A 22,470-nucleotide genomic window follows, 5' to 3' on the forward strand; every position below is an offset into this window, starting at 1 on the left:
TACCATTTCCTTCCTACAGGGTGTTTCAAACTTTTGTTTCAGTTAAAACATATATTAAAGAATAAAACGGTATATTTTCTTTGTTTCTAGAGATATCGATGACATTAGAAAAACAAAATGATCACAAAACATAATACTACAATACAATTTTGATACATACTCAAACCTGTACCTTGTTCTCCGTACAGTGTGTCAACTTAACATAAGAAAACCATTTTTTTTCCACCCGATATAAGTACAAAAAAGAAGTTTGAGTAAACCTTTGCCCATCTATGTAAATACCTAAGAAAACGGAATCCGGTAATATGTTCATGAAAAAATCAACTATGAATATGAGCATAAATTTAGATAATGCATAACTTTTGAAACTATGTTTATATTTTGTAGAGGAGTTTCTTGTACTAGGTTCCACCTGGATTGTTGCATGTGGTCATGGGATAGTTTGTCCTATTTTGTTGGAGACCGGAATGAATATACAGGGTGTCCCGAAAAGATTGGTCATAAATTATACCACACATTCTGGAGTCAAAAATAGTTCGATTGAACCTAACATACCCTAGTATAAATGTGCTCACAAAAAAAATTACAGCCCTTTGAAGTTACAAAATGAAAATCGATTTTTTTCAATATATCAAAAACTATTAAATATTTTTTATTGAAAATGGACATGTATTATTCTTATGGCAGGATCATCTTAAAACAAAATTATAGTGAGATTTGTCCACCCCATAAAAATGTTATGGGAGTTTTGATCCCTTAAACCCTCCCAAACTTTCGTGTACGTTCCAATTAATTCATTATTGTAGTACCATTAGTTAAACACAACGTTTTTAAAACTTTTTTACCTCTTAGTATTTTTTCAATAAGCGAGTTTTTATTGAGGTGCGGCTTCTTTTTTAATATATTTACATAAAAATTTTATGGGAGTTTTGTTCCTTTAAACCCCCCAAATGTTTGTGTACGTTCCAATTATACTATTATTGTGGTACCATTAGTTAAACATAGTGTTTTAAAACTTTTTTGCTTCTTAGTCTTTTTTTGATAAGTCACCTTTTATCTTTCTTCTTCTTTTTCAAAATATATCTAAAACTGTAAATTATAAATACATTTTCAGATTATTAACAGGCTCTATAATTGTACTTAACCATATAAAATATGTGGTGGATTCGATAAATATTCAAAATATCTCGATAAACACTGGCTTATCGAAAAATCCTAAGAGGCAAAAATTTCACTTTAATTTTTATTTAAGATGCTGCTTTCATAAGAATGCCATATGTCCATTTTCAATGAAAAATATCTAAGAGATTTTGATATATGAAAAAAAACTGATTTTCATTTTGTAACTTCAAAGGGCTGTAACTTTTTTTGTGTGCACTATAGTATATAGGTAAGTGAGGTTCAATCAACCTATTTTTGAACCTATAATCTGTGGTATAATTTATGACCAATCTTTTCGGGACACCCTGTATAGTAACTCTTTATTAAGGGTAGTACAGATGGAATATTGTTATATTATTTATAAGATAACTATCTGCATTAGAAATGTTCGGTACTATTTTATTTGGTGGTACCTTCAATCTTATTAGCATAAAATAAAATTACAATATTTTCCTTGGCAGCGGGTTAGATATAAATTGGGACCCTGATGAAGAAATAATAACAGGGATCCAAATATGTTTGGCTTTTATGACCTGGAAACCACTATAATATTACAGTAACCTGTCGATGCATATACGTCAGGAAGTACTGAAATGTTATGTATGGTTTATCCCCTCATATGTGTGGTCTATTCTATTATTAAAAACCACAATGCTTAACAGATTAGAAGCATTCGGATCGTCGGTTTTGCACGCTTCCAATGAAGAACGTCTGCTCATAAACATCATAAAAAGGAGAAAAATATAATACTTCGACCATATAATCAGAGGACCTAAATACCATCTACTTTGCCTCATAAAACAAGGAAACATAGAGGCAAAGAAATGGATTGGTCGAAAGAAACTTTCATGGCTGCGTAATATTAGACAATGCTGTAGTTCCACAGTAAAAGTATTATTTCGAGCAACCGTCCATAGAGAAAAGCTTCAGGAAATGGTTGAAATGTCTTTTATTTTGGAAAACAGTTAGAACAGTTAGAAAAAGCAGTAATATAGGGCCTTATGGTGTTTGAAGCCATGTGATTTATTTAATATTTTCCCATTATATACTTTTGAGATTATAAAACGAAGGCATAAAAATAAAATCAGAGTAAACCGGTTAAATGATAAAGTAGCATCAATTAACTTTAAAATTAAAAGGCTTTTAAGCGAGTTAGTGCCATTTTTACCAAATAATACATTTCTTACGATATTTATAAAAAGTTTATTACACATTATTACATTCTCGACGATTTTTTAAATGCCCTTATAGTAATTTCTTGTTGTAGGCCTAGGACTAGAACTAGAACTATAGCCGTGTATATAAATCCAAACGGTTTTAAATATATATCCGAAATATAAAAAAATTCAATTTTCTGTAATTTTTTATAAAAATAAACCAACAGATCAGATTTTTTAATAATAAACATAAAAAAAATAAAAACACGTTTTAAGTATTAAATAAGTACCATATTTAAACAACGAATTAGTTATAATTCTTAAAAATATCTAGTGCTTCTTACTCTATTTTACAAATTTTGTAATCAGTATTTTCAGGGGAAGTTTAAAGCCTCTGGAACACTTCTAATATAACAACCAAGAGCAGAAACGCAAGACTTAATTGGATGGTGTTATTGGTTTTTATAACTGTATCGATTTGAAACCTTATTTATTATATTAGTTAGAAATATATTAGTTATTTACTTAACACGTTTACTGCCAACTATGAGGTAACTCATAGATTAGTTAATAGGACATTAACTGCGAGTTATCTCGTCCTGTGTTTTCTTGTCATTTTTGTGCAGCTACGATTAAACTCGGAGTAGGTATATCATTGCTTATATCGGTAGATGGTTTCTGGGACAAGAACAAAAAATCAATGCTTGCATGGACAGAAAAATTATTAAAAAACGAACCAAAAAAATATAATAATAAAAATTAATTCAAATTCAAGATATAAAGCTTCTTAAAATTAAAGGAACTTCTTAAAACAATCTTCTACATATAGAGATGGCTTCTCTTTAGAGGCTGGACATATGTATATAACGCATTTTTGGGTTTTTTTTGCTTGGGTACATATTCAACATGACTTCGTTGGATGCTCTTTTTTCAGTATGTTGCAGTAAACGTGTTAAAAATAAAGCGATGCTCAATGGTATAGTATTAAGACCGCCCTCTATTCTAGGCGGTTTGTATCCTGATAATATAGAATAATTTTTGAGTTGTAGGATAATTGTTTGATGTTCTTAATATTTTTCTTCGTTTAAAAGACCAACGTTGATAGGATCAGAACTTTTACGCGTGACTACACTCCAGTTTATTCCAACATGCTCTTGTCTTCGTCTTATTTTTACTATAAGGCCTCGTACATATAAGGGCGGTTTGCCAACGTTGACGTCGCGGTTTACCTGAAACCCCCAACCTCCGCGGTTCAAGTTAACGTTTAACTACACGCGCTGGCGTATTTTGTACGCCAGATATAAGAATTCTACTGCAAATATATTTGAAAATTTAATTTTTGACCTTGTTTATCTCTCTAACCTATCACTGGAATGTGCTTTACAATTTGGTTTTAGTTTCGTTATAATCGGCGTTCTGGGAAGATCGTAATTTACAGTTTAGTATTTGTTGTTTCCGGTGGTGGACAATATACGCCAAGATTATATTAATATAAGTAGTAATATAAGTATATATTTCAATTGTTTTTTAGTCATTTTGGCACAAAATATATTTTTCTTTATAAACAATACTTTTTCTCCTGTAAAAAATCACATTTCAAAAAAAATTTTATTAGTAATTTTTTTTATCATAAAATCCAGTTATTCCATGATTCCAGTTATAAATCCCAATTGGCTTACTGAGAAGGAACTCCAAGTATTCACTGATGCCAAATAAGGTTTATAACAAACAACTAAGTGTACTTTTTCAAAAAAAAATTAAACAAATCCGCTGTTTTTAAGTGTATTTTCTTGTGGCGTATAAAGTACGCCACGCGTGTAGTTATGTTATAACTTGATGCGCGGGTAGTTAAAGGTTAACATAGAAACAAATGCAACCGCTCAACATCGTACATAATATGCAACCGCCAGTTTACCAGCGTTTAAACTGGTAAATCGCGGCATCGACGTTGCCAAACCGCTCTTATATGGACAAGTCCTTAGTACCTACTTAACTTCATTTGAACATCTCACTGCATCATTAGTTTATTACATTATAAACTACATTCAGAAGAATGTGGGAATTAAAAACGTATTGATAAACAATAAATATACTGATTACATTTATATAAACATACTCGTTGATATAATAAATTATATAAGTACCTAATCATAAAAATATACTAATATCACCATCCAATACTTTAAACTTAGTAACGTGAGTGCCATCTTAACAGATATATTTAACAATATTCTTAATTAAAAAAAATTAAAAATATTAATTAGGTAGATAATATGAGTTTTTTCGAACAAACAATTGAGGACCATGGTTTTTACATTAAGGGCCAAACATTAAAGAACTACAGTAATTTGTTTCATGTTTAAAGAATTTAATCTATTTAAATCCAAAATGAATGTTTGGCTAAATAATTTCAAAATGAAAAATATAAATAAATTGCAGCGATTACTACATCGAGAAAATGATTGACAAAAATTAGTTTGCAATAATTTTTTAATTAATAATATATAAAAAACATTTTTGACTGGATATTATATCGTTCAGGATCAAAGCACTAAATCTGTCAAATTGAATTATTAGACAATTTTCCCTTTTTGTTTCTTATTTTAATTTATCCATTTATATTTGCCTTGACAACAGCAATCCTTTTATAGCTATCTTATACCCAAACAAATTTTGAAATCTCTTATGTAAGCCTTTAAGTACCATAAATATTTCTTTTTTTTTCTCTGTCAACTGTCTCTTCTTTCTATCCTTTTATATTCATAATTGAAAAATACTCTCGACAATATTTCATTCGTTTTCATTCTCGTAGACATTTCTGATAATTTTAATGTTCCATTACTGCAATGTGTACATATCATAGTTCACCAGTGAAGCAAAGGGCACCTTCTATATATCTAATTAGCGCTAAACATCCATCCTTGGATATAGGCCTCCTCTTCCTTCTTCCATGCCTCTCTATCTTGGGTAATTTGCATCCATTTTGACCCGACGTGTTTCTTCCGGTCATCTGACCATCGTATTTGTGGCCTTCGCCTTTTTCATTTGTGGTTCCAGGGTATCCAATATATAATCGTCTTTCATCCTTCGGCCTTAGGGTGTGTCCGGAGAACTTCCGTTTAAACATTGCTACTTGCGTTGAAACATCTTTCACTCCGCTAGGAGTGTAGATGCCATGATGAATGAATGAGTAAAGTGGTGCCTCTATAATTATCACACACCATCATGACCCCCTTTTTGTGAAGTGGCCACAGTATGCCTAATTTCCAGTCTGTGGGTGTTTCTTTCTATTGGTGGATTTCAGTTATTAATTTGTGCATATTTATGTTTTAAAAGGATGTCGCCGCCGTTCTTAAAAAATTCGGCAGGGAGATTATCCGAACCGGGGCTTTGTCATTTTTCAATTTCAAAATTACTTCTCTACTTTCTTCTTTGGTATGGAGTGGCTGCCGATCAGTTTCATTCACTTGTATCATGGGAGCCTCCATTTTATTTTCATGATTACCAAAATTCTTCAATTTGATTTGCCCATGTGTTAAGTATCTGTTATTTGTCACTAATTGCAGACCCTTCCCTCTCTTTACGTGCTATCATTCAAGGTTTAAATTTCTTTCTACAGTTGTTGATCTGTTGCTAGAATTTTCGTGAGTTTTTTATATTATAATAGTTGACAATCTCGTTTAGAACATTTTCGTATTGCTATTCCATCTCATTCTCCACTGCTGGAGTCTCTTATATCTTCATTTTTTGTTGGTAATAAATGAAAAAATAAATGAATCACCCTTTAGATCTACGTTCTTCGTCGAACCAATGTTCGTTTATTCTGGCCTTGTTAAATTTTTAAACGCATTTAGCGGATGTAGCTTATTTAATTTGAATCCAGTGTTCTTCTTAGATTTTCTTCGATTTTTGATAACGTTTCGTTTAAAATTTATATGTATCTATCTTTAGCTGTTTCAGCTCTCAGCAACTCAGTATTATATTTCGCAGATTTTGTGTTAGATATACGTTTTCTTCTTACAAGGTAGTGGTCAGAGGCTATATTAGCACCTCTCATGCCCTTACATCGGAGAAATGTCGACTATTAATAAGTACATGATCAATTTGGTTTTTGTCTAAACGTCTGGTGATTGCCACGTGGCTTTATGGATATTTTTATGGGGAAAACACGAACTTACTATCATCCTTTCCAATGATATTTAGTAACTTCATAATAATTATTGTAATGAAATATTTTTGCATAAATTCAGTTTGAAGACTTGTATATCTGTTCCAGTTTCCAGATTTATTGCTTTGTTAAAATAATGTTTAAAATATTGTAGACTGCCTGTTACTTATTGGTAGATCTATTTATTCCTCTTAAAAAACACCTTTGATACATTTAAATATTTCAAACTAACAATTTTAAATAGATGTAGATTAAAAATAGCTCTTTTTTGAGATAATACCATAAAATTTCAATTCCCTTAAATGTGCCTAAACGTTTTTAATCCCTTATATAACCAGTACGAAATTAATCTACCTCATAGTTCAATAAATAAAAATTTTCCGACGTCCTTAAACTATTTCCGTAATTGTTTTATTTCTTATACGGTTAGTGGTACCTATTGCCTTATAGAAAGTAAGTTTCTACATGAATATGTTCTCTAAATATCTACACAAACATATTATGTAGCTAGTAGGTAGGTTAAATAAACCATAAACAGTTTTATTGTCTTGAAATTTTTTTCAAATCTGAATCTACCTCAGTTACTCTATCCTGTCCACAATAATCTATACCGACATCAGACAAGTGCTACTAACATTGAATAGACCACGTTCCACATTAGGGTTAGTAATTGAGCGTCATGAGTCGCTACCACAAGCTTCAGATGCCCAGATGGTAACAACATCATCCTGAGGTGGGTTAAAGGATACAATGGAAATAAAGGCAACCGCATTGCTAGGACCAGCTAGCTAGGAAGGTGGCAGGTCTAAGACTCTTGGGACCTGGTGATCTTTTTGGCTGATCAACTACAACAAACGCGGAAATTACCAAAATTCACTCCCGCACGCAAATTGTAAAAAGATGTGGAAAGGAGCAAGGATGTAGACTTGCCAACGTAACACTAAGGAACCTTGGAAAGTCAGCATCAAAAAAGTACTTGAGAATAGCCAGGAAAAACCTACATGGTTTTCTAACTGGTCATTGTAAACTAAGCAACACCTCCAAATACTGGGGCTAGTAGACACACCTCTATGCAGGAGGTGTAAACGAGATGACGAAACTGTGGAGCATGTCCTATGTTAATGTCCGTAGTTATTTGTCACTACCATAGTATACGTTCGACGTGCACTGGTGTTCACCTGCCTACATAAGGGAGATGTTCCCTGGTGACTTGTCTCCTTTTCTGGAAATGGCAGGTTGGACAATGGGCTAAGGACGACAGCTCCCTGGGAGGATGCACAATGGGTCAATACAAATTATTATATAATAATAATATATATGTTAATACAACAAAAACTTCTTGAACAAAAAAGAAATAACAACAAAAACTAAAATATATATACCAAAATATGTATACCAAACAGTGTACCAACCTGTATTAACCTATGGGGCAGAAAACTGAGTACTTGGCGAAACAGAAACAAAGCGACTGCAAGCAAGTGAAATGAAATACTTGAGGAAAGTGTTGGGTGTTAGAGAACAGACAGAAGAAGAAACGAAGACATTAGACAAGAACTAGGAACGAAATCACTAAAGGTTAAAGCAGAAGAAAATAAACTGAAATGGTGGGGACACATGATCAGAATGAACGAAACTAGACAGGGGAAGAAGATATGGAAAGCGAGAAAAATAGGGGAAGACCGTAGAAGACGACCAAGAAAAACATGGAACAAAAGCATAAACGAGATTCTGCGAAGAAAGAGGAAAGACATGGAGTGGGCAAAGGAACTAGCTAGAGACAGAAAAGAGTGGCGTAAATTTGTACACCGCACACTTCTTATGGAAAATATAATCTCATTCAAATTCAATAAAATATATACGAATAGATTCGTTTTAAATTAACGGTCAATTCTTATCATTGCTCCAACTCTTAATTATGATTAATTACGGCGCAAATTGCAATTAAAGTTTATCGAAATCACATTTTTGTAGTCTATAAAAGTGTCAGTTACAATCCTATTGCTCTGGGTGCTATTCAAAACAGCTTAAACCCCGCTGGGCCTAAGCGGATTAGTGAAACTATTATAATAAGATGCTTAATAGCCCGAGAAGATTTATGAAGTACCGATAATTTGGGTATTTTAAAATATTTTTTCTCTCTCTAACTTATGTACATACCCATTTGATTTCAGGTTTATTTATATCAATTTCTGCTCTTATTATTGAAAATTCAGAGTTGGCGCAATGATAAGAATTGACAGTTAATTTGAAACGAATATATTCATATAAATTTTATTGAATTTGTGTGACATTATATTTTCCATAAGATGTGTGCGGTGTCCTTTAAGAGAGCTTGTACACCTCGACACCTACGAGTATAATAGGTTTCCGATTATGTATGTATATATGTATGTATGTTAATATAATATAATGTCTTAATTAATATACCATAATAATAATATAAATTAACGAAATCTCTTTACTGCTTTCATTGACTACAAGAAAGCGTTTGATTCAGTGCCACATGAATGGCTTATAGATATATTGAAAATATATAAAGTCGATGATAATATAATGACCTTTTTAAAGCATATAATGACTAAGTGGAAGACAAAAATTTACCTTCACATACTTGGTGAAAACAATATTGAAACTGAAGATATCACAATTAACCAGTGGCTTTTCCATGGGGACTCCTTGAGTCCACTTTGGTTCTGCCTAGCAATGAACTAACTATCGCAGCTACTGAATTCCACTGACTCAGACTTTAGTATCAAAAATAATAATACTGTTGTAGCGAAGCTTAATCATTTGTTGTATATGGATGATTTAAAATTAATGGCTTTCACTCGAAAACATCTAGATCAGATGCTAAAAACTGTAGAAAATTTTTCTAATCGTATTAGTATGCACTTCAGTCTAGACAAATGCCGCGTCTTAAATATAGTCAAAGGACAGGTTCACCCTGGTGGTTTCGATGTGCACAATGGCCAGAACATCGAGGCCATAGGTGAAAATTACATGCATAAATATCTCGGTGTAAAACAAGAGCGGAAAATTGACCATAAACAAATGAAAACCGAACTAACTTCTGAGTTTGTACGCAGGGTAAGACAGCTTAATCGGTCACATCTCAACAGTATAAATTTGTTTAAGGCATTAAATACGTACACCTTTTCCGCGCTTAGCTACTCATTTGGTATTATCAGGTGGTCAAAAACGGATATAGAAAGTCTTCAGCGGAAAGCAAGAACACTTCTCATAAAGGTACAAAAATATCATCCTCACAGTGTATTAGAGAAAGCAACATTACAGCGATAAATAGGGGGACGAGGACTCATGGACATATGTGAGCAATTGGATAAACAAGTTGCTAACTTAATAACTTATTTTCAGGCACAGGCCTGAAACATCTACTTTACATCGTGCAATCTGCGTAGTAGATGACTCAACGCCACTTAAACTGGGGGAACAAGAAATGCGCATGACCCACATATCTAAGCAAGAAAAAATGCACATCTGGATTGTTAAACCTCTACATGGGCGGCATCTCAATGAGGTCAACCAAGAATATGTAGACAATAGAGCGTCGACCTATTGGTTGGTATCAGGAAAGATGTTTCCCGAGACAGAGGGTTTCCTACTTGCCATTCAGGATCAGGTTATTCCAACTAGAAATTACCTGAAGTACATTGTCAAAGATCCTCAGGTCCAAAATGACAAATGCCGACATGTATGTCAAGCCCAATAATCCATTCAACATATTATCGGTGGCTGCCAGGCGTTTGTCGGAACTGATTATAAAGAACGCCACGACTCAGTAGGAAATATTCTTCACCAAAAACTAGCTAGCAAACTTGGACTTCTCCAAACCGACCATCTCCCTTATTATCAATACGTCCCTGATAGAATGCTTGAAAACCACAACTACAAGTTATACTGGGATCACACTGTGCTCACAGACCAAACAGTGGCACACAATAGACCGGATCTCATACTAGTTAATAAACTTACTAGTCAAACAACGTTAATAGAGGTGGCGATACCTAACAACAATAATCTGCGTGTTAAGCACAACGAAAAGATCGCAAAGTATAGAGATCTCGAAATACAAATAAGAAGACAATGGAGAATCGAAAGTAGCCAGAAAATACCTATTATTCTTTCTACTACTGGAGTCATTCCGAAGAACCTTATAGAAAACATTAAAAAGCTGAGTCTAAATGAACATCTTTACAAGACTATGCAGAAAGCTGTGCTGCTCTCGACATCCAGATGCGTACGAAAATTTTTGGAGAATACTCAGGCGTACCAAGTCACCTAGGGCTCAATAACACGGAAAGAGTCCCACCAGAGCTCAATCCTTTTAATACCCTAGGTATCTGGGATGAGTGAATTTTCCCCTTAGAGGGAGTGTGGGCCGTATGGCTAAATCTGGGATATAAATTATTATGGTCTAAGTACTGTGGGACCTGACTCGCCCTCTCCATACTCTACAGATACAGATTGATACCACATCGTGTCACTGATTTAGGTAAAGTTGATGACAACATCGTTGATATTCTTTAAGTATTTTATTTACTTCCCACAAAATTTAAAACCGAATACATATTTATCCCCTGATTTCATGAAGATCTTGTTTATGTTTTTATCATGACTCATCCAGTATATAGTAAATTCTCATAAACTACAAGCAAAATACTCTATCGAAATATGACATAGCAGAACGCATGGAGAAACCTTACAATTCTTATACAAGTCTCTAGTGTAATTCACACTGAGTGTGCAGAACGGTTAAGATAGGACTGCGTATTTGACGGATTTCACGCCATGTGCTTGACAGCACAAATAGGTCCAAGTAGTGGTCACGTACACAACCGTACAAAGATCGTTACCACGGGGCTCTACTACGAATGGCCATAAATAGGTGGTTTGCTCTTTGTCCAAGGATCGCAAATCACAATTTTGAGCGAAATTAATTACGCTATTTCACGTTGGGTTTCACTCAGTGTGAATTTCACTATGGACAAATAAATTGTCGCAACCGTATGTTATTTAGAACTATTTACAAGGTCTTAATTATCACTTAGTAATAAAAATATATTCGCAACTGACAGTCATTCAAAATAAGATCCTCCTGTATACGTTGCTAAAGATAAATGACTCGTCATGTTTTTATGTGCCAATAGAAATAATTACTTCCAAAAATGAACCAAAATACCAATCTTAAGAAATAAAACGCAAAGAAACAAAATTTGTAATTCGTGTGTTTCACTGATATTCAAAATATTGCGAATTTCTCCTTTTATAGGCTATGGTGACTATTCAAATTTTACTGGAAGCTATTTTTCCATATTATTATATTATTATTCCATATTATTATTTGAAAAAAAAAAACAGAATAATTTACTTTCTGAAACGTTGGTAATAGAAAAGCTATTTCTACACATTACAGATATGGTACATATGTTTGATCTATTACCTACTACAAACTAAAATATGACTGTATTGGAGAAGAAAGTTAATATTTAAATATTAATTTTCAAATGAAATCCACAAGGAAATTAAATTCCTGTAGCTAGCTGTAGGTATACCATGAATCACAAAAAATGGTTAAGTTTGTAAAAGGTATATAAAGTAATGCATAAATTCATTATTTCGTAAACCGGCGAATTTGAGGAAAAATCCCGAAACTGGTCGATTTTTATGTTTAAATTACGATGTTTTGGCATATATATCATACTAATGACGTCATCCATCTAGGCGTGATGACGCAATCGATGATTTTTTTAAAATGAGAATAGGGGTCATATGATAGCTCATTTGAAAGGGTATTTAATTCTCTATTCAATAATATAAACATTAACATAATTGTTAATGAATGAAAATGGTTATTCATTTTTGATTAACATAATTATTTATAGAGGGTGTCCAAAAAATGTTTTTAATTAAATTAATTGACACAAAAAGATGAGTGTATGCAATTTATTTAATTCTAAATACATTTTACAGCTGTCAGAAAACAGGAAAAAAAATTATTTGAAAAATAAATATTGATAATGGTGGGTGGCAGATTTAACATGAAATTTAAGCGAAAAACAATATTTATTTGTCAAATAAACATTTTTTCCTGTATTCTGACAATAGTAAAACGTATTTTAAAATAAATAAATTACATAAATTCTTCTTTTTGTCTCAATTAATTTAATTTAAAAAAAAAATTTTTACACCCTTTGTAAATAATGATGTTAATTTTTATATTATTGAATAGCGAACTGAATACCCTTTTAAATGAGCTATCACATGACCCCTATTCTCTTTTAAAAAAATCATCGATTACGTCATCAAGCCCAGATGGATGACGTCACTAGTATGATATATATGCCAGAAAATCTAAATTTAAAAATAAAAATGGACCTGTTTCGAGATTTTTCCTTAAAGTCGCCGATTTACGAAATAATGAATTTATGCGTTACTGTATTTTCAAATGAATAAAATATAATATGTATCATGTTGTTCTGAAGCTATTTCTTTGTGACATTTTTGTTATTAACTATTCTTATTGGGAAATAAGCCACAAGTTAACTTAAAAAAATAATTTTATTAACGTTTCGACGTCAGATGTGGAAGTCGAAACGTTAATATAATTATTTTTTCAAGTTAAATTGTGGCTTATTTCCCAATTAGAATAGTTAACTGTAATATATCATAATTACAATAATTATCTTTTTTAGTCAAAAAATGTCATACCTACAGTTAAAGCAGTAATTAATAAAAATATTAAAATTTGGACAGAGTATCCCAACAATAATTCTTAGTTTGTTGTTCAGAAGCTACAAGAAATAAATACATATTTATTACTATTACTTAGACGAAAATTTTGATTGCCTTTTATTTAACATAATATATTATTGATTGGTTTGAGAAAAAGTAATAAAATGAAAATAATGACTAGTTGAAAAGCATAATACCTTACTGGCATAAATAACCTGCCATAGATGCCTATATACATTTTTTCCTTTGGTGTTTTTCAGAAACATTTGGTATACCTACTACATTATATTGTTGACCCTCCATCAGTCGATAATGGGTAAATTACTGTAGAACCTAGTAATTTGATTTGGAGGGAAATATTATTACACCATTTTTAATATTCATTTGGGCTTATCTAAAGCCAAGAAAGGTTTGGAAGTGTTTGGAACAAGCATGGTCAGTATCCACACATGGTTTTGGTACCCAGTACCCATATAAAGATAAACATTTTCAAAATATCAAGTTTCCTCTTCTGACTTTCAGTCTAAGTTTAACTTATACCTACTACTGCGCTGCTTTTAAGACCATTAGCTCTGTAATAGAGGATGTAGACGATTCTTACCTGTTAAGGGGCTTCGTTATAATTGCTTCAATGAAGTCTAGTATCGTTATCGCTTATAGATCGTAGATAATTCAACGTTTTCACATTTTCTCGAAATTGGTGAAAACAATATTAATTCGTACTCGATCTTATTCATAAGTGTATCTTTTCTTTTAATTTTTGAAGAAAACCTCATCCTTTTATTTATTATTTTTTATATTATTTTTAATTATACAAGAATATATTGATTTATAGCATGTATCAATATCTTCATTCGATGTATCATATGATACAATATATATCGATGTATAATTTTTTTTGCCATCCCTGTTGGGACGTGATTTGGGAATTCCCCGCATGTAAAAGTCCTTACATGTTCGCTAAATTACTTTCTACTCGGCTAAATTGGTTTAGACTAGGCCGTACTAGTTTATCCTGAAGTGTGAGTCTTTATTATATCAGGATAAACAAGTTTTTCCTGAAATCGGGTTTGGCCGGTAACATATACATACATTCCATAGTTTTAACAGTACCTATGCAATTCAAGTAAATTCTTCTCTAAAAAGCGCTTCAAATAGACAAATGATTTAACTTTGAATAGCCTTGTTTATTGTGATTTTTATTACATTGCTAAAATATAACTGTAACATGTTATGAAATTAATTAAATGGGTTTAATTTTTTTTTATTCCATTTTATTTTCTTTAAAATTGTGTCTTAAAGAACTCAGGCAATCAATAATTATAAAAATCAAGTTTATTTTATGTAATAAGCGTTTTGAATTTCTTTTGTGGCAGTGACTAGTCACCCAAAAAAGGAAAGATTTTTCCAGTACTGCTTTAATTCAGTTATTTTTTTTTCTATTTTTCCGATAACTTTATATATTGTCGCTGCAATTCATCATTGTACTGTAAATTTGCACTTAAAAATTATTTCATTGACCTTATTTCCATTTAATGATCTTCGAATCAATGTCACCAGAATGATACATAAAACAGAAATAATGATTAGGTACATTAAGGCATTAGGTATACTTTTAAGGTAGATACACATATAATAAGTTCGCGAACTGCTCGCGTACAGTTCGTTAAAAATATATTCACAGCGAAGTCATCACTATCCATGGAAAGCGACGAACCAACTACAAACCAACTTGTGCGATGTTTATGTAAACGATTTATTTAATTTGTAATTTGGGTATTGATTACATTGTGTTTCTCACGTTTATATCTATTAAGGCCCCCATTGACGTTGAGATCTGTATCGATACATGCCGCAAGTATCAGTATCGCGATACAAATCTCATGGTGTATTTGGCTGTCTCAGTATCGCTTTATCAGTATCACAACTCTCTATCTTCGTCGTCTACAGCTGTATCGCCGTCTGTATCACTGTCGTGAAACAGGTACAAATCTCATGATACATGTATCGCAACTTGTCTCGATACATGTATCGATACCGATCTCAACGTTCCCTTTAGGAACACTTAATTCACACAATCTACGACGACACGAACAGACAATATCGTTGTGAACGTCGTCCAAATTGAACTGCGAATATCCTTTGTGTTCGTCCCAAAAACCGACAGTCCGTGATTCGTGACGAGCGACGAAAGAACAGCTCGCAAGCGGTTGGTTCCGCCATACAAATTATACGAATATAGCGTTCGCAGATGGTTCTCGACCAGTTCGGCTCGCATATGTGTACCGACCTTTATAATGAAAGGAGTAGTTTCTGAAAGCTACGGTCTGGAAAACAAATAAAATTGGGATACTCTGTGTACAATGACAACCGATAAACACGTTAGTAGATTGTGTAAAGTATTAAAATAGTCATCTACTTTGCCCAGGTATAATATATTTTAGAGCCTTATATATACAGTATTAGTTAAAAATAAACATGATCACTTTAGATTTGGTAAATATCGCCTAAACTGTTAATACTATAATCATTTATAATTCTCCTTAAAATAGTGTCTAAAGAACTGATAGTCTGATTATACAGCAAGTGACTTTTAGAATACAATTATAATATGTAATGATAAATTGACTTGTTCTCCTTAGTATAGTACGAGTGATTAAATTATTTGACGTACCATCAAAATAAAACTTTTTATTTTAAAATATTTGATTTCTAGCTATGTTAAAAGTGTTTCTGTGTGATTTGTCATATTTTTTAGAATTTGAAAATAGTCGAAAAGAATTGCAACCTCACAATTCTGGCAGTTGATCATCATTGTTCGATCGCACTGTTGTACTCTTGTGAACTCTCACAGACCTAACCTGCAAGAAAATTGAGGCCTTCTAAACGTGGTAACTATCGTCGAATCCTGAATATATCTTATACCGACAATGTTACTAATCAGGGTGTCTTGTTGAGAATGCAAACAGAAAAAGAACTGTTAACCACAATAAAAACAGTCAAAATCAAATACCTCCGTCACATCATGAGTAACAGCGAAAGATATGAACTACTGCAACTAATCTTGCAGGAAAAATTAGAAGAAAAACGAGGACCAGGAAGGTGAAGGATTTCCTGGCTAAAAATCTACGTACGGTGTTCAACACAACAACCACAAATCTTTTCAGAGCGGTAGTGTGTAGAGTGTAGATTACCATCAGTATTGTCAACATCCGAAAGGGATAGACACTACAAGAAGAAGAAGAAGATCATCAGCTTCTTTATTGTATAATTTATTCATAGTTGTAAGTATTATTTCTGTCGGTTTAAGAGTCCCCGCAGACTGCAGACTTGAGTGCTAGTCGGGTTGGGCTGTTAGTGTGCATACCGAGCCAACTAAACAGTCGGGTTGGTGAAGGTGGCGCAGTCTAGCAACTGTCGACCAACTATTCTCGAACGATTTAGTACTAAAGTTCGTATTTGACTGTTCAAGTGAGTAGTCGCACAATGCAAACATTATCCAGAAATGTTATTATCGCTCTCATACAATGGATGAGGAAACCCAAGAAGAGATTATGTGAGTATTGATTTCATCCCATTCACAATGGAAGAAATAAGAAGACGATAAAAACTAACAGATGTGATTAAGAAGATTGCTATGTTAAAATGTAACTGGGCAGGACACATAGGAAGAATGGAAGACAACCGTTGGATGAAGTAAATTCTTAAAGGGCGACCAAGGACAAGCAAAATAAGTAGAGGCAGACCTCAAACAAGATGAACTGATGACATCAAGTGAATGGGTGGTCACGAATGGATGCAAAAAACAACAATCAGAAATGAATGGATACACGTAAGGCAGGCTTCCTTCTGACGATGGATGGAATAGCTGTTGATGATGCTGATGATGAATTCTCAGTGATAGATTATTTAGTGGAAAATTCTACACAATGTATTCTAAATTACTTGATTACCCAAAAAAAAATTCACCTTTTATCGGATGATTTTATTTAGCTTCAATGAACTAGTCATGCAGTTATTGGGTGAAGTGAATTATTATTGGACCATGCAGTTTTCTAAAATTAACAATTGTGAATGAGACGATTCCATTTTTTCGCAAAATATTCAAAAAATATTCGCACGACACAAGTATTGGACACCAAAACTTGGAGAAAATTGAACTATCGGCCGATAAACAATCGTCGTGTGTGCGCAAGTCCTAGTCAGCCAACACTGATTAAACTGTCGGCCGACAAATTAGTTTGAAGGCAATCGGGACGCACATCAAACTTTTTATCGGCCGATATTGAATCGGTGTAATGTGCGCATATGCATACCTCTCTGTACTGATTAAGAAGCCCACCAAATTATCGGCCGATAAAAAGTCTACAGTCTGCAGGGGGTCTAAGATTGACACAACCCTTTTGAAGATTCTTCTTCTTGATGTGCCTATCCGTGACGAATGTTGGCGATCATCATGGCAATCTTCACTTTATCTGCAGCAACGCGGAAAAGCTGCACAGATGTTGTGTTGATTCAGGTTCTGAGGTTCTTTAACCAGGATGTTCTTCTTCTTCCTGGACCTCGTTTTCAAATATTTTTCCTTGCAGGGTGGCTTGTAGGAGGGCATATCTGGATTCATTTCGCATAATGTGTCCAAAGTATTCCAACTTTCGAGATTTGACTAGTACTTCTCGGTTGAAAATAAAGTGAGTGAAATTAATGCATAATGCCATATAAAGTGTCTGTTATCAAGAGGATCCTGCACTTCTTCCTTATTAAATTTACTTTTGAAAATTTTCTTTCACAACTTGCATTTGAATGAGGTAAAGTTAACACAGACCATACAAACTCACTCAAATTAGTAAATAGAGGATTACCGTCAAAATGTTTTATTTAACCCATTTTATAATATAATTCATCCAGATTTTCGAATTGTATTGGAATATCCTGGTATTGTTCAAGTTTCCTCTATTCGTCACCGATCATTTACATAGTCTGTAGGTCTTGAAGATTACAAATTCGGGGCAATTTTAACGTTAGTTGCAAAAGTCTTGGCAACTCTTCAAGTTAATTTTACTTTGAAGGTGTACCTTGCCAATGACTGGATCTGCAACAGTATTTCTTTTTTTACTTCTATACAAGTTGTAATCAAGAAACGCCTGCATCTATCGTAAAAGTCATCTTTCAATCCATCATCTAAATCAGCGGTTCTCAATCTGTGGTATATGTAGCACTGGTGGTACATATCATTATTTGCGGTGGTACACAAAACACAAAAAAAATTAAAATTGTAGTACTTAGTAAGTCTTGATAATACAATGTAAAAATATAGGTGATACCAAAAATAATAAAAATAACTGTAGCTGGTACATGACTCAAAATGGTTGAGAACAGCTGATCTAAATTCTAGATCATTAATATTTTCGTCACTCCAATGTCTAGATACATGTTATTAATGTTGACAAATTTGGTAATATCTTGAGGACCAATTCTTTTAAGAGATTTCTCTGTGCAAATTTGCAATAACTACTTTATCGCTTTGGAAGAATTTATTGATTTCACAAATTTTGGTAAAACCCATTCTAAAAATAGGTAAAAACAGTTCCCATTCCTATTCATCTACTAATTTTAATTTTATTTTACTTACGTTGCGTTAAGATGTTGAAATTTAGCTCCTGAGAGATGTTTGTTTTCATTTCAACGTTTGTATATGTTACACAAGATACTGGAGATAAAAATGTAAAAAGGATGATCATAGCTTCATCTGAAATGATCGTGTATTTCATTATTATAGTATACGTACTATCCTACTTTGCGGAAAACGTTAAAATTATGGTATAAAACGATAATTGTAATACAGTTGGCAACGCAGAATGTTATTTTAAACAGTGATAAATTCAATCGGAAATACTCGAGTTTCAATCGGGTGGCTAGGACGATATATGATTTTGATCTATGCCTAATAAGTAGGTATCTCTCGCTAACTTTGTAATACCCACTATATTCTTTCCTTTCTTGATAATAAATAATATATATATATATATATATATATATATATATATATATATATATATATATTGTTGTGATCTTGATTATTGATATGAGATAATATTCTTATATGTCATTTAATTTAATCAATGTATTAATAATAATCTAATTAATTTACCAGATCACATATCAATATGTTTTCAATCTCAGGGCGAATTATAAAATTAATTACTTACTCTCGTGGCTTCTAAGTATTTCTCAATGGTTCCTAATCGGGATAGGGAAGAAAAGAGTAAAATAATACACATATATGGGTTACAATTATAATCAAAATATTGTTTATTTTATTTAAATGGCAATCACTGCTTAATATTTGCTAGATCTTATTTTTCTTAAACATAACATTTACAAATGGGAATCTTGTTTCCTTTTGGTTTCCAATTGAAAGTTTTTATTAACATTTAACTATTAGGATTTATTAGCAACAATTCTATTTAAGTTTGATGAAGCTTTTCTGATATTATTGATTATGTTTCTTCAATTTTAAATGTGGTATTTAATACGAAAAACCCATACATTCATGTCCAAACAAATGAGACTGACCTTTTTCTGGTGAACTGAGAATGTCTTCACACAAGACCCGTTTCCTGCTATCCTTGGCTGCGATCAAAACCTCGTCCTGGCTTCCAGTAATGTTCTCCTTTGAAACTAGCTCGTATAGCTCTCGTTTCCTGCTTCTGTCGTGATGCTGTATTCTACCTTTTTCGAAACTGCAATCAGCTACCGGGAACTCTTGGCTCAAGGAGGTTCTTTTACTCTCAACCTGGCCTACCTCTCGTTCCACGATAGATACTCCACACTCACGGAACTACACCGGCTTTCTCACTCTCCGTACGCTACCGTCTACTACTGGACTTCACTTCTCGACAGCTCAAAACATTCTGATCTCTATTTGTCATTCATTCCCCTACTTTCTAAATATCCCTTCCAGATTCACAAATCAACCTTCCACCACCAACTCTCATTCGCCGTCTTCCTCAAAACCAATTTTTAATCTTTCTAAATATGCTTAATGGATTTCAAAGAAAATAGTTAATTCCCATTCTAAAATTACTTTCTACTATTTACAAATTTTAATGACCTATTCTCTATTTCCACTAAGTCTTATTTAGCATCGGCTAATGATCGAACCTTCCGCGAACAACGATAATGACCTATTATCGATTTCACTTGAGTTTTATTTAGCATAGGCTAATGATCGAACCTTCCGCGAACAACGATAATGGTACGCGCAATTCACTTTGTTTTTTCTAAGCGCATTGTCCCGTGTTCCGTAAGCTTTTTCTAATCACTTCTTAAAATTAAATATAACAATTTGTTGTATACAGGTTGTTCTAAATTTATATGCCCGTGGTTGAGAAAATTGAAAATATTCTATATTAAATTGAATTTTGTTTATAATTATCAAATTTTAATTTTCATATCAAATAGAAATATAACAAATCCCCGCCTTGTATTCGATAAAATTTATCTGCATTTTTAAATAAATTTTCTCGAGGCAAAACCAACTCCCTGTATATTTCCTTACTTTAATCTACGTCTTATACCCTAACTTACTATCTACTTCATGTAATTCTGTCTTTTATTCGTGATATTTGTATACATCGTGAATATTATAAATTCCTCGGATCTTTTCCGAGTTCCTGTGCCTCAACTCATAACTATTTATCCCATTTTCATTATTCACGATGTACGGGCCTTCGAAAACAGGCATCAACTTTGCGCAAATGCCACCAGGAAGATTTGATACTCGTAATGCCCTCACGAGTACTTTTTCACCCTTTTGGAAAGTCACTGGTCTTCTTTTTCTATTTTGTTCCTGTCTTTGGATATATTTTTCGTTGCTTCGCCGTAATCTTCTCTGTACGGTTTCAATCACCTGTTGATATTCTTTTGGATCTTGGTCTTCCCATGGCCTTATCGGCAGTACACCCTTCATGATGTATTCTGGGGTCTCTTTTGTTACTGTGCTCGGAATTGTATTTAGATACCTTTCTATTTCCGCCATTTTCCTGTCCCAGTGGCGATGTTGACCATCTGTTGCAATGCGAAGAAATTTCGTCACTTCCTGTATGAAACGTTCCGAAGGATTACTCTGTGGATGCCTGATGCTGACAAAATTTGTCTCTATTCCTCGTTCTCGAAGTTGTCCCTTGAAACGATCATTTCGGAAATACGTTGCATTGTCCAGTAGAATCTTTTTTGGTGTTCCTACTATGGCTATAAAATTGTCGATTTTTCTTAATATTTCTTCCCCCTTTGTGGTGCGGCAACTATATAATTTTACGTATTTTGAAAACACATCCACCATTACCAGAATATGTTTGTTCCTTTTAGTGGTCATAATTAGATCGCTTAACATATCTATTGCTACAATGTCTAGTTTGTTTCGGGCTTCAATATTTTTGGCAACATTTTCGTTTTTGAAATTCCGACTCTTATATTTTTGACATACATCGCACTTCTGGGTAATTTCCTTTGCAATGCGGTAATCCTGTCGGCTGATGTAATTTTCCCTAAAAACGAGCCAAACTTTTCTGCTACCGATATGCCCATTGTCCTCATGTAATTTCTTTATTATCTTTTCGGCCAATGTCTGTGTCACTAAATATAGTTCCTTTCCGTCTATTCTCTTAAAATATATGTTATTTTCTACTTCCGCTCTTCTTTTTTCTCTTTCCTCTAGGTCTTCCTGGTTTGTCCTTATCTCATTTAACGAATATATCCCTTCTTCTTGTATTAATCTATTTAGTCCCACCTGTAGAGTAATTGTTTCCTTTTTTCCGGTGTCCTCATCCTGTGTTAGAGCGTCGGCTATTATGTTGTCTTTCCCTTTTATATATCGGAACTCAAAATCATACTCCTGTAATAATAGAATGCCTCTATGTATTCTATTATTTACTAATCTATTCTTCATGATATGTACTAAAGCTGCATGGTCTGTTTCGATTGTGAATTTTGCTCCCAATAAGTAAAACCTCAATTTGTTTACGCAATATAGTACACTGGCAAACTCCAATTCTGTAACACTATATTTTCTCTCATGTGTTTTAGTCACTCGAGATATAAAACATATCGGCACTTCTTGGTCGTTTTGTATTTGAGACAGAACTCCTGCAAATTTTTGTATGGACGCATCAGTTCGGAGTATAAAAGGTAAATTGTAAATGGGGTGGTATATTCTCGTTCCTTTTGCGAATT

The sequence above is a fragment of the Diabrotica virgifera genome, chromosome 10 (genome assembly GCF_917563875.1).
Source record: "Diabrotica virgifera virgifera chromosome 10, PGI_DIABVI_V3a".
In the NCBI taxonomy this organism is placed as follows: domain Eukaryota; kingdom Metazoa; phylum Arthropoda; class Insecta; order Coleoptera; family Chrysomelidae; genus Diabrotica; species Diabrotica virgifera.